At 39.6% G+C, this 13708-nt stretch overlaps 1 long non-coding RNA gene across 1 annotated transcript; it reads right to left on the bottom strand.

The window, feature by feature from the left end:
- Positions 1-7305: 7305 nt before the first annotated feature.
- Positions 7306-13708, bottom strand: LOC147111769 (uncharacterized). The gene is made up of 3 exons (XR_015079856.1): positions 13607-13708; positions 8740-8825; positions 7306-8433 (listed from the first exon to the last, which is right to left on the bottom strand). It is a non-coding gene; the product is annotated as an uncharacterized LOC147111769 (long non-coding RNA).

Below are 13708 nucleotides of genomic sequence, written 5' to 3'. Positions count from 1 at the left end.
CAGTGTGCTTGCCCATGGTGCCATCCAATTCGTACAAAGTTGAATGTATCCAAACTTAGATGTCCAGTAGCTATTACATTGCAAGATAGAAAGGTTTCAAAGATAGCTTGGGTATTCTGTGTACCTCTGTATAGAGTATACAGAAATGTTCACTTGTTTCTCAACACACCAAAGATTTTCATCGGTTCGGACTTTCGACTAAATAAATGGGGTACAGTTGATTCAGGTGTCACGTAATACTCATGTTAACACTAGATGGCGCTAAAGACTTTGGAAATTAGTCTGAGGATCATCTGTTCCTTCTCCCGTCAGACAAATGTGAATTGGGTATATTTGGGAAAATATTACATTTAAGAACCGAAATTTTTGTATGCATAAGATGGCAGTGATATCTGAATTAAAAAAAAATAATTCTAGTGACTGATTAGTCGTTCGCATTCTACCAACACTAACAAAGGTTATTTGACTATTCAGCTTAAAACAAAATCTTAGTTTAATGTAATTGTTTATTACACACATATACTAAATTTATATTTTAAATAGAAAAGCATTCTGTTTTGAAACAAACTTACATCTGTAAGAATTTGCTACATTCAAAAGCGTGATGTTATACTATTTTAAATTTCCAATAAAGACGAAATATGAGCAAAAGTACAGAACTTTATAAATAAATGAGGGTTGTAAACTTTTCATTTGCAATTCGCAGTCACTTATCAAATGAATTAATGATTAAAATAGTTTAGATTTCGACTATTCGTCAATATTGTATAATCCGTAATATGAATCTTTCGAATTGGATATTTAGTCTTTAGTCCTATTTTTCTAATTTGTATTTTCTTGTAAGCAGTTGCTCCAAACACGGCAGAGCTTCCTTGTGTCTCTGGGGACTGGTTTAGTAAGTGAGACCAGACTAGATCGTTAAGGATGATTGATGGGTCTGAATTTACATTCGTATGTATGGGATCAGACCAAACAAAAAGGAATCGGTATGATGAAGAAGAAACGCTGCGGAAAGCACTCATATTCACACTGTCCGAGATATTGCAATTGTCAAAACATAAATGCGTACCTTTAAGGATAAATCTGCAATTTTAGCGCGTTCTCCTTTAAGAATTCATTCTTTCCGCATGAATATTTAAAGCTACACTCACTGCATAGATGACGTTTGCAAAAATTTAAACAGGACCGGCGTTAACATCGAAATAATACAGTTTCACATGAAAATATATACAGGCAAGATTCAAATTTGTTTTGTTTTTTTGCGACGAATTTCGACTTCATCTTGCATAATAATAATGAGGGGCTTCTGTCCAGTGCCCCCGCTCCTTTCTAGTTTAAACAGATTTGTCGTTTCCATAACAAAGCAGAAACCCCTTCTTTCTGCAGCATCTCCAAAGACCTGTTGTAGACTTTGAGTGCCAGCTTAAATAAAGCAAACGGAATTTTCAGTCGGACTTCGTTATATGCAAGTGTGGTGACTCTGCTATTTTAATTTGTTAGGGCGTTTATTGTGAAAGGTTGGCTGATTGGAAAATCTGCTAAAACATTTCAAAGTCGGCAGATCCGCTGCTGCTGAGCATGGAGCAGCCCAGCAATCGGTGAGTCAAAAGAAGAGACCAACTACATGCCCGGACTGTTTTATTTTTTAATTTGTTTTTATTTTTTCAATCTATTTAACTCGGCATGTAATTACCGGAAAGGCTGAGGGTGAAAAGATTAGTCTCGCTTTAGCGCCTGGTCTGTTTAAAACTGCAGCATGGCTGGTCATTGTTTCTATACAGTGGGAATGATCGGCTCTAGAATCTCACCCAATGCAATGTCCTTCCATGGTATGAGCGGGATAAGTACAAGACGGGTGCTTTATACACATCCACTACCTGCATTATACATTTTGAGTTTTCCAATATCTATTCTGTTGCGATAACAGGTCTGTTATTTATTTGACCGCCAAGGCTGTGGCATTAAAGCTTTCAATGACATTTTCTTGGGCTCTGTAATTTTAATTTCTTTTTAAAAATTAGTTTTATTGTTCAAACATTTCTGATAACTGTTTGAATTCTCAGATTATCAGCAAGGGGTTTTCTTCGAGCTCTGGGTCTGCGTTTTTATAGAAATCTGAGGCGAAATGCCCTCATTAGAGACTTGTCACACGAAAGTATGTTTAATCGTGGAGAAATTGAAGGAGGCCTCCCCATGTAGTTTAGAGAAAATCCCTTTGCAATGAATCGAAACGATTATATGAACGTTTTAAATTGGCGCCTATCTAAAGTGCGCTCTGCTTGTTATTGGTAAGAAATACTATTGGGTTGGACATGTGAATATATTAATGCACTGTAATTTTCCCATACAGACCAAGCATTTTATATTCAAAGTAAAGTGCACCATCTGAAAGGCCTATAAGACTTCAGATCAGAAATTTCTGTTATGGTATTAGTCGGACTGCACGAATTATATATATTTTAAATTGCTCACTCTTCACAGAGAAAAGTTAGGTTAAATTAGACAAGATACGTTTTATTTTAAAATAAGGCCTTAGCATTAAAGCCGATTAAAAAGTTAAGATTTCGCTCCCTCATAATTTGTTCAAATCTGTTGCATTCATAGCTGAATTTTGCTTCGAATAAAATGAAATGGTGCTTGGATTTGAGATACCGATGGGCGCAGGTTTTCTTAATTCATGTTTTTGTCTATAGTTTTTCTGATGACCTGTGAGATGATAGGACATGTAAAAAGTCAACAAGGCGAGTGAGGGTTTGTGCTGTGATGATTTCTGTCACCTAATATGGTGCTAAAAACGAAAAAATAAGTTAGGATTCACATCCGTGCGAGGCGGGTTTAGCGTTTTTAAGTGACAGCATACGAGGCTTTCGAAATCGTACAGAAAGCTTTTCCTTGGGCTTTCCTTGACATACATTGAAATGACAAGGACTCAATGTCGTTATGGTTGTTTTCTGATTTATTTTCAATTTATTTATTCTAAAATAAATTTTTAAAAATCAGAACGGTTGCTTCGAGCTCAATATTTCCGTTTAAAATGTAGTCTATACATTGGGACTAAATAATATGCCGATTTTCAGTTTTAATGCAGGTTATAAGACTGAAATATTTGCTGTAGAAAGCGAGACCATTGCTAAAGAATGAAAGTAGGCAAATGTTGCCTCGCAGCAGTTTAATGGGATCAGTGTCCAGCTCCACCGAAGGGGACAACTGCAGAAAGACGGTCACCATGGCACCAGATAAACATGGAATCTCTGCAATCCCTCGGGTTTATCCGCAGATCGGCCTCCAGAATCCTTTATTGCGTATGATTCTACCTTTTTGATCATTATGTATCTATCAGACTGGGGCTTGAGAATCGGTGGTCACGGAAGGTTGGTCACACTGCAGAGTACTGTGAGCAGGTCATTCAAGATCTATTGGCCAAGAATGCGATTCTAGACCATTAGTTATCCGTGAGAGGGTCATTTTCAGGAATGTTCTCTTCTCATTAGGTGTATCAAGTCGCACAATTTAGTGAGTCAGTAATTTTGAGTTGTTCTCGTCATGTTTTCGAAAATATTCAAAGTTATTAAAAGCTCCAGCGATACAGGATTCGGAGCTTTAACGTGCTGCCGTCAGTTCTATACTTAATATACACGAAATTCAGGAATTTCACTACGGAAATGAACCAGTGCAGCATTAGAGCAGGGATTTTCGCACCTAGCAGCCAAACTTGTCTTTTTGTTTCTGGCTGACGAGGAAAGTTTTGTGATGTGGTAACCTTGCTCACTGCCTTTATGTCTGACACTTGGCAACTTAGGATTTGCCCTGGCGTGTTCTCCCAAGTCACTTTCTGACAAAGAGGTATTGGGAGGTCATGTGACATACTGACAGGTCACAGTGAGAGCTGATAAATATAGGCAGTCCCAAGTCCCTTGTCAGCCATTCGCTGGTCACTCTGAAATAGCGAGGCAGCTTGGGATTTGTAGTCGGTGAAATGAAGACGATGTAATTGGCATCCGCTAGAATCTGACACAAGAAGAACTTTTTATAGTCATTGAACTGAAAATGACCGAGTTTGCGTGGGGTGGATTTGATGCCACTTTTACAGGATAAATAGCAAGCGTGTTGGTTTTTTTTAATGGGTATTTAAATTACAAAACAAAAGTGAAATTCGAAGACAATATCATAAAGAGACAAAAGATGAAAGCAGATCTCAAGCATTGCCAGTATTATATATATGTTATAATAATCTAAAGTGACCGTATTCTCATTGGATGTTGTTCCCTACAGACGCCTTGAACGCTCTCTGCTATAACCCTCTGGGGATTGGCATCAATCGGTGGAGATCTACTGAGCAGGGATTTGTCGTTTAATCGTCAGAGATCCACTGGTAACGATCAGCCACTGGTGTCAGAGCCCGCATCTCTCAGCAGATCCATTCTAATCCCCACTCACCTCATTCTGCACTGAATCCCTTCAGCTTAAAGTCAATCAGTCTTTCACAGTCTACCCGAAATCTCATCGCAGATCATCTCAAAATCGTGACCAACACTAATCTTCTGACACTTTGTTTAGGCTTTTAAATCTTTAATTTATGTGTCGCCATCGCATATAATTGGAGTATTTATTTCTAGATTGCTTGTTTTTTGATTTAATGGTGTACGTCACCGATTCAAATAGTTAACATTCAAATAAACGACACATTAAAAATAAAAAGTATAGTAAATAGAATAAATGCAACCTTCTTATCAACAAACCTAACAGATTTAAACATTGACATGGAGTGCTCTTTAATAAATCTATCTATCTATCTATCTATCTATCGATGTGAAAAGCGTCTCATATTGCCGGCACAGACACGATGGGCCGAATGGCCTCCACCCTGTGCCGCAAATTTCTATGATTCAATGTGTCGCTTTGATGGAAAGTTAACAGCATGTTTACAGGTTTTTTTTTAGTTTTACGGTTTTGCTTTTGAGGGCCGTATTTAGTTTTGATAAGCAGCGCATCTTTAATTCGCCTGTTTCTCTGCTCCCTCTCTGTACAACTATTTCGCCCAGGTGCCATAAACTGGTGGGTGTTTATCAAAGAGCGCACGAAGCCAGAATTCCAAACAGCTACTCAGAGATTTCGATTAACAACTCGCCGCAAATACTCATTGATAAGTCGACCATGTGAGAACTTCATAAACTTTAATGTGACTGGTAAACTCTAACGTCTACTAGACTATATAATATAGGATTCAAAAAAGCCGATAGTTCTTGTGTGTTTTTAATGTCTGTTCAAAGCAACTATCCTTCGAAAGGGAATCTGACTTTATGTTTGAGGTAGAGGGGTCTGTGCTCCTGGTCAGCGAGGACTATTCCTTTGCTCTGTATAGGTGCGTGCTAAAGAGTAAAGTTAGGCTTGATACTACCGATAGCTCTGTCCCTTTACTTCACTTCATTCTCCGCTCCGTGCAGTGACAGACATAGGTGCCGACACATTTACCAGGTGAATGTGTAATCTGGCTTCTATTTGAAAGGTTGAGTTACAGAAACGCCTCATTCGAATGTACACCAGAAAAGGGGAGGATTTTTTTTGGGGGGGCGGTATTTTTGTACATTGAACGGTATATACATATATTCAGACACAGTGTATATTGTGTCTGGGCTTCTGCCTCTCCGGTTGCTGTGGAGTCTTGTTGTACTGCTACTGACAGCACGTATTAGGAATGATGGACAGCAGCGTTGCTGCAAATTCTGGAGCCAAGTGAACGACGCGCGCCTCAGCAATTTACATTAGCACACTTCCCAATTTTTCATGTTTAATATCGATCCTTTGCACGTCCGTGTAAAAAGCCGGCGAGCCCCTTATGGCCATTCAATGGTGAAAAGCAGGCCTTCCCTATTTGTACACAACACTGATTGCCGGCTGCTTTATTTACCAGCTGCAGAGCTTTGCACGAACTGCTTTGACCCGCTACAAAATGCTGTATGTTAATATAGATCCCTCTGCATTTAGCCCCACGTTCACGCATACCGTAATAAACAGAAGACACGTCTTGCTTGACCTTTGACAAGATTTAAAGACTCGGGAGGAAAATCCTCGTGACTTTCCTGTCGCGCCGACATCACCCATATGTTAAAAGTGAAAGTAATGTGCTGGTGTTTGAAATGATGGGAAGCGCGCCCGGAATGGACGCTGCCAAGCGCCTGAAGAGAACAGCCGCTAGCATTTTGTGAGCGTGTCCCCATCAATCACCTCTCGGGGGCGAAAGGGATTTTTTTTGTTGTGGAAATGATACTACACGTGCGTCATAAGAACGGCGTATTTCAAATGAAAGCATGCGGGGGGCGGGAGATTTAAATGAAAGCACGCGGAGGGATGTATTTGCATGGCCGATGCGTTTGATGATTCCGTGTGTGGTAAAGCGAGGAGCTGAAAGTGCTCCGTGCATCTCTCCGCGGCACCGCAAACCGTGGCCAACTGATGGGCAAAATGAACGCAGAACTAAAACTCAGGGGACGCTGCAAATGTCAAGTGGAGAACACATGATCGAGGCTGGCGTGAACACTTACTGGGATGGGAGGGAGGAATAGACCCTAAAGGATATACCATTTAATACATTAGATTTGAAACAAGATTGAAAACAGGACAGAGACTGGAACATGATCTCCTTGACATCAGGGCTAGCTTTATTATTACAAAGCAAGGGACTGATTTGCTTTGCACCTTGCATCACAGACACATGCTTCCCTACAACTCTGCCACAGCCCTGTGCTTACAAAAGTCTCCTGTAGAATACTTTCGGGAGATGGTGGTGAGGATATTCAGCTGAACAACGCCAACAGTACGGCTTAATTCACAGCGCAATTCAAAGGTTTAAAATCTTTACCTGTATTTTCCCAGCTGGTCTTTCAAGCTTTCACCCATCCATTAAACATATTTCATCGCCGTCAGGACTAGTTTTACACCGGTGCTCATATATACCACCGACTAAATGAATAAACATAAACTGGGTGATTGTTTTAGGGTAGAAACGAAGAAGGTGTATTTTAAAATGAATAAGAAACATAAGCACAACCAGGTACGCTCGGTGTGGATAATGTGCCATTAATAAGATACCAGTATGGTTGAGAGTTCACAGGCAAACATTACAACACTTGGACATCACGGTCACTCAATGCACGTGTGATATTTGGAAGTTTTGCATTAAAATATTTCTTGTTCTACGTTTAAAACATATTTCGGACTTTAGCTTACGTCGCAAATGATTACAGGTTTTAAGTGAAACCGAGGTTATGCGATCCCACAAGTCTATGGTCAGATTCCATGACGTGCTTTAAACTCACACTTTTCACATCCTCGTTTCGAAAAATACGTTTATTCATTAAGGACAGTAAAACAATGAAGTAATGCAATTCACTAACTTTATCTGTAGACAGATAGAAAATGTAAACATACACTTCACAAACTTGGCGTAACATTGAATGTATGACATGCCCCTAGACATTGCACTCCGGAGTTTACCGGCTATGTTACAAACAGTCGCTATTATGAGGAATGTACTATTATTATATATTAATAATAATTTAAATACTATTAAGAAAACTTCAATTTAAATCTGTTTTCTGTTATTTTAGCAACTACCGCATTCCATAGCAATGGGCAGTCTCCACGATAACTGGCAACACGGCCCATTGGATAAGTGGTAACAGTGACTGTGGCCAGCACAACACGCCACAGTATCCAGATATTGCTCAGATGATGCAATTCCGATGAATCCCTCTACACTGGTGACTGCACATACTTTTAAATAGTTATACGTTGTTTAGTGACGGTGTGTTTTTGTATGTTCTTATTATTGTTCCACCACAATTTCAAATAAAATTTAAAGTAAGTCTTTCTATCTTAAGTCACTTCATATCAGAGTTCTTTAAAATTGTTTTATAACTGTACTGTAAGTGGTATTTATCCCCTTACTAAAAAAAGGTTTAATTCTTAGATCTGACTAATAATGCATTGAACGCGAATCGAGTTAATACAGTTTAAACTTTACATTCAGCAGCAGAGGGCAGCAATGCGCATGAACACGTCTGAAGGTGTTTCCAATACTGTACTGGAACAATGGCTGTGGTGAGCGGGCTGCAGCTGCGTGGTGAGTGGATTAACAACTGCTCTTCCAACTGTGGGACGTGAGATCGAATCAAACACAGACTGATGGGATGGAAGTTTCCCCTCTGGTCAGTGCGAAAATCTTTCTTGAAATGATTTTGAACAGACTCGGCCTCATTCTTAGTGACTTCAAATCTACAACTAAACTCTCCGCAGTTCAACGTGGATTAGCCCCCAGATTGAAACCCTCACTCCGAGGCTGTGAAAGAGGGCGCCTTTGGAGACTAGGTGGTAAGGCTGGTCCAATAACACACCAAAAGCACCGACATCCTTCATCTGATCAGAACCGTTGGCCTGCAAAAATGGTTAAAAAAAAGTCCACCTTTGAATTACGTCAGTGCCTCATAGCTTCAGTCACGGTGTCACATTCGGACGCTGCTGTAATATTTAGATAAATCACCGTTAACTTACAAATCATAAAAAATACATATGACAAAATGCAATCAAACAAGACGACACATTTTAATCACCTTGGAAGACTACAATGTTAATACATTGATTAAAAGTGAAAGGTTTGCCAGCTACTGTGTGTACAGTTTCTCTGTATTTTGTTGCTAGTTATTTGCAGATGAATCTACGTCACTGGTGAATATAACAAACCTTTGAGCGCTGCTGTGGCTGCCGGTTGCTCAGGCACACTTCCAACACTTCCATCGTAAAAGCAAAATACTGCGGATGCCGGAAATCTGAAATAAAAACAGAAAATGCTGGAAATACTCAGCAGGTCAGGCAGCATCTGTGGAGAGAGAAACAGAGTTAACGTTTCAGGTCGATGCCCCTTCGTCAGTTCTATGGCGCTTCATATTATCTTCGGTGTATTGTCACAATGATAACTTCCCAAAGCTCAAAATACCCATGAAATTTCACAAAAAACTACAAAATATTAAGTTAAAATTCCCTACACACTGCAATTTACGGACAATGATGGGTAGTTGTGAGTAAATGAAATGGTTGTAGCCTAATGCCTCAATTCATAGATGGTTTATCAATTGCTCTTAGTGACAGTGCTGTGACACAACCCCTTGGTGTATCACAAAGTCAGGTATCACCTCAAGCATACTTATATATCTCTAGAAACCCACTCCAGAGTGGCACTAGCAGAGTCTTAGGAGAGGGGAACTTGCTTGCATTCTTAGGGCATGCTGGATGCTACAGGAATCCTAAAAAGAATATAATACAATTTCCACACTATAAATATGTTACCAACACAACAACAACTTGTATTTATATAGTGCCTTTAACGTAGTAAAACGTCCCAAGGTGTGTTATAAGACAAACAATTTGACAACGAGCCATATGAGGAGAAATTAGGGCGGGTGAGCAAAAGCTTGGTTTAAGAGGTAGGTTTGAAGGAGTGTCTAAAAGGAGGAAAGAGAGGTAGCGAGGCGGACAGGTTTAGGGAGGGAGTTCCACACCCCTACATGTAATACTGTTCCCATTACAAAGTATAAAGCTGTTCCCTACACTGTACAAACTATGTTTCCTTGCACTAGATACAACTTCATTTCCCACACTATATTATCGTTCCCACTAAATATACAATTTCGTCACACTATATATAAGAACTTGGCTTACACTAGATAAACCATTCACCACACTGTTTGTAACACATTTCCGCACACGATATATAATACTTCACATAATTTAATAAGACCACTGCTGATGGTTATCACATCTTGTTGGGGCCACAGGGAATTTTAGGGATCAATCATAACAGGTGATGCACACACACAACCATACCAGAGCTGGCAGGCAGCTGCAATCTCCTCTTTCTCAACCGCGCTGCTGTATCGAGAGGGTCAGGCACTTTCCCAAGAGAGTAGACCAATTGAAGGGAAAGTTATCCCCAGGTGATTATGACCGTTGGGTGCTTCCCAGTGGATGTCCCAGCACAGTGAGAGAGCTGGCAGGGACCTAAGGGCAGGACACCTATTTGCGTTCTCAGCTGCAGGTGAGCCAAGGGATATGGAACAAAACAGATGGATTGATACTCCCACACAACACATAACAATGACACAAATTGCACTGCAATGTTTTAGTATGTTATGTACCATCCAATGTCCGTGAAAATGAATATCTTCATGAAGTTAAACATATATCATTGGTAATATATCTATAGAGAAAACGATCTCTTAAATATAATAAAAGTGTAAAATATCTTAGCAATTTTATTTTTTAAATATTACAACAAAGGACTTGTGATACAGTATTAGTAGAACTCATCAATCCAAACCATAGTACATTCACAAATTGATTGTTTATAAGTCACTTGGTTGCATTAGATGACATAAATATCACGAGGACATAACATGCATCTATCTCTGAATGTTCCGTTTCAGTGCAGCATTGGTAGAGGTCAGGGATCGTGCCACCCCCTTCCCTTCATCATCTTCCAAGTCACAGAATGCACATAGAACCATTGAATCATAGAATGAAACAGCACAGAAGAAGGCCATTCGGCCCATCGTGCCCGTGCCGGCTCTTTGAATCGAGCTATCAATTAGTCCCACTCCCCCGCTCTTTCCACATAGCCTTGCACATTTTCCCCATTCAAGTAAGAATCCGAGAACCAAGAAAGGGAGATAAGGAAGGAGAGGGAATGACTCAAAAAACTAAATACATAAATGTTGTATTAAATTGGGTTATATCCATTCTACTGTACCATTGAACTGATGTGTTAAATAGGATTGGTTAAAGAACAGTAACCTGCGATGGAGCCCAGCCTCGCTATTATCAACTATTCGATGTCAGTCACCGATTGAATAAAGATTGAGCTGCTAACATCGCAAGTCACCAGCTATGTTCTTCCAAACTCAAGTGGAAACTATTTCCTACCTCAATGTAAGGTTGACTTTCGTACATACAATAAATATTGTGCAATTTTCAGGATTCGATTAGTCCTTTAGATTATAGAAGCAATCTCCAGTGTACAGGCACCATCAATGGTAATTTCTCCAACTAGTAAGAGTTTTATTGATGTTTATTGTATTCAATATTTGTAGTGTATTAATGTCAGGAAATGAGATGGCGCTTGTTTTACGCGCTGGAGTCTTATCTGACCCAAGCATAGAATTTCAATATATAATTCTCGTTATGTAGTGGTTCTAGCAGGATTATTATATTCATATCAAAGCACAATGCTGGTGGCAATATAACATTTATTGGCATTTGTAAGGATTTACCTGCACTTGTTGGCTATCATAGCTTATCTGATGAGACCATTGCTGCTTTAAGACAATTGGTAGAGATGCTAAGAGTTCATGTATAAAGCCTGACGTTGAGATGCTAAGAGTTCATGTATAAAGCCTGACCTTGCAGTTTAGCCTTTCATCTTCCAGGTCTAAGTTTGGTTTTCATGTGCCAGTTTTATGGTCACAGGCCTGTCATTTTACGTGGCAAAAGAGACTAAGGAAGAACGTATTGACTGTTGCTCTCCAACATCACCCAACAAGCTGTTGCCCACCTGTCGCATTATACTGGCCCTGCATCTATAGAAACGTCTATAAACACAATGCTGCAAATCTACTCAGACACCATCCATCCTCATTTGATGTCCTGTGTTGATGTATTATGCTTTCATCGACCATTAAAACAGCATCGCTACGTATAAAGAGCCAAATCTGAACACACCTAGGTTATTCATTTCTACAGAAAAGTGCCGATATGCCCCTACATTCCAGATACGGCTTTACGGGGTTATAGGAAAGTGTAGGACTCCCCAAGCAAACGTGTGTCTGCGTGGATGTTGCGTAAAAAGAACGGTATCGTTTGCAACTCATTCTAAACAAATCAAGTCTTATGATGAGACTTGCGTGCTGCAAAATCCCCCGGCTTCCGAAAGACGTGGCCAGCTTTCTGACGATGGTACGCAGCTATTTTACCTCAAGCTATAGGAGTGACCATTATAATGTACCATAATGCGCTCAGCATGTGCCTGTGAGTACTGTAACAAACTATCAGCAAGCCTTGTAACCACTGAAGTTGAACTCTTATTGTTCTTAACAGCAGTTGTTACTTGTGTTCCACTGTTCCACACACCAAACCCAATTCACTTCGGGAAGCTGATTTGACACATTTTTTCGAAGAAAAATATGGTTAATCGTCCTTACAGTATTCAAAGCCATTTTGATGGAAAGAGAATACCAAATAGTTGTACACGAGTTGATCCTTAGTTTCGCTGCCTACTGACCTTCGGCTAGTATTAAAGTATTAGTTAGGCGTCTGAAATGACCGAGATTTCAATAATACACTTTAGGCATTTCTCCTGGGTATGAACTTCTCAAATAATCTCATTGAGCATAAACTCTTCAATTGACAAGTTATCTGCGTTGTTCAATTAACTTAATTTCCTCTAAAATGTTTGGTAGATTTACTGTCACTATTTTTGTTTCTTACAGTAAGGTAGTGTAATATGGATTGGGAGCAAAGATGGTGGTTGATTTAAAAGAACTCCCCGAACGCAGTGTGCGCTGCCGACCATCTGTACTGTGCACGGGTTGAATTTGCAGCATGGTTTAAAGCCTAGAGATTATTAGCCAAATAAGCTCAGATGTGGAAGCTGGCTACCGGCTGAGTTTAACTCCGATTTTCGTATATGCGTTACGTGTTGTAATTTGGTACACAAGGGCTGTGTGATTCCGTGGGAAAAGTAACTGAGTTAAAAATGCAAAAAAAATATGGACTCGTGGGCTCACGCCCAAATTATTGACAGTGACCAGTGACATTTAACTCCCATAAGTACTAACCCTTGCGAATTCTAAGACTTCTCTCACTTTAAAAAACTCATATTTCCTTTAAAAATGCACATATGTTCTCCTAATTCTAGTGCGCTGAATATGAGCAAACAAGATGGGAGAAATGTGCGGAACTATGCACATTTCTTAATTAGTATTATTGGGAAAATAACATTGTAATTGAGATAGATAACTACAAGGGCAGCTCTGGAAAGAATGCTTCTTCCCATCGCTGATAGTTCAGATGCATGCAGCAAAATCATCGCAGACAAAACTTTCTGTTTTCTTTGCTTGTTTAACGGATTTAATTTTAAAATGGAAAAGATATAAAGACAGTTAACACACTGCATTTTTGTTAGCGCTAACAGAATTGTTATAAGGATTGTTGTGGACTGTGGTGATGGCAGAATGAAAGATTCCTGTACATTTAAAATACTGATAAAATCATTATATGGGCCAACGGGACTTACACTATCACAGACTGGAAATGTTTCCGATTCAAACGCAGATGAACGGCAGTGACTACAATATCCGAATTCACCTCCTCTAAATTCCTTATTTAAAAAAACCTCTTTTTTTCCAAGCAAGTGTAGCGGTATTCAAGAACGACCATTTTTGTCATCTCATTCCTACTCTAGGGGTTTCCTACATTTACTGTGCGACTTACGCAATCTACAGAACACGGCTCGCCAGATTCAAAGTAACTCTGAAATGTATTTCAAAATTGCACATACCTGTTCAGCTCAGACTTGACCAGCCATATGGTGCCATCTGAAATTCTGCAGCAGGATATAATGGAGCTATAGCAAAGGGCATCTGTTGTTCATTGTGAAGAG

This window comes from Somniosus microcephalus, chromosome 10, assembly GCF_052327205.1.
Source record: "Somniosus microcephalus isolate GS21.2 chromosome 10, FLI_Smic_1.0, whole genome shotgun sequence".
Lineage (NCBI taxonomy): Eukaryota > Metazoa > Chordata > Chondrichthyes > Squaliformes > Somniosidae > Somniosus > Somniosus microcephalus.
This window is presented reverse-complemented; position numbering and strand designations above follow the sequence as displayed.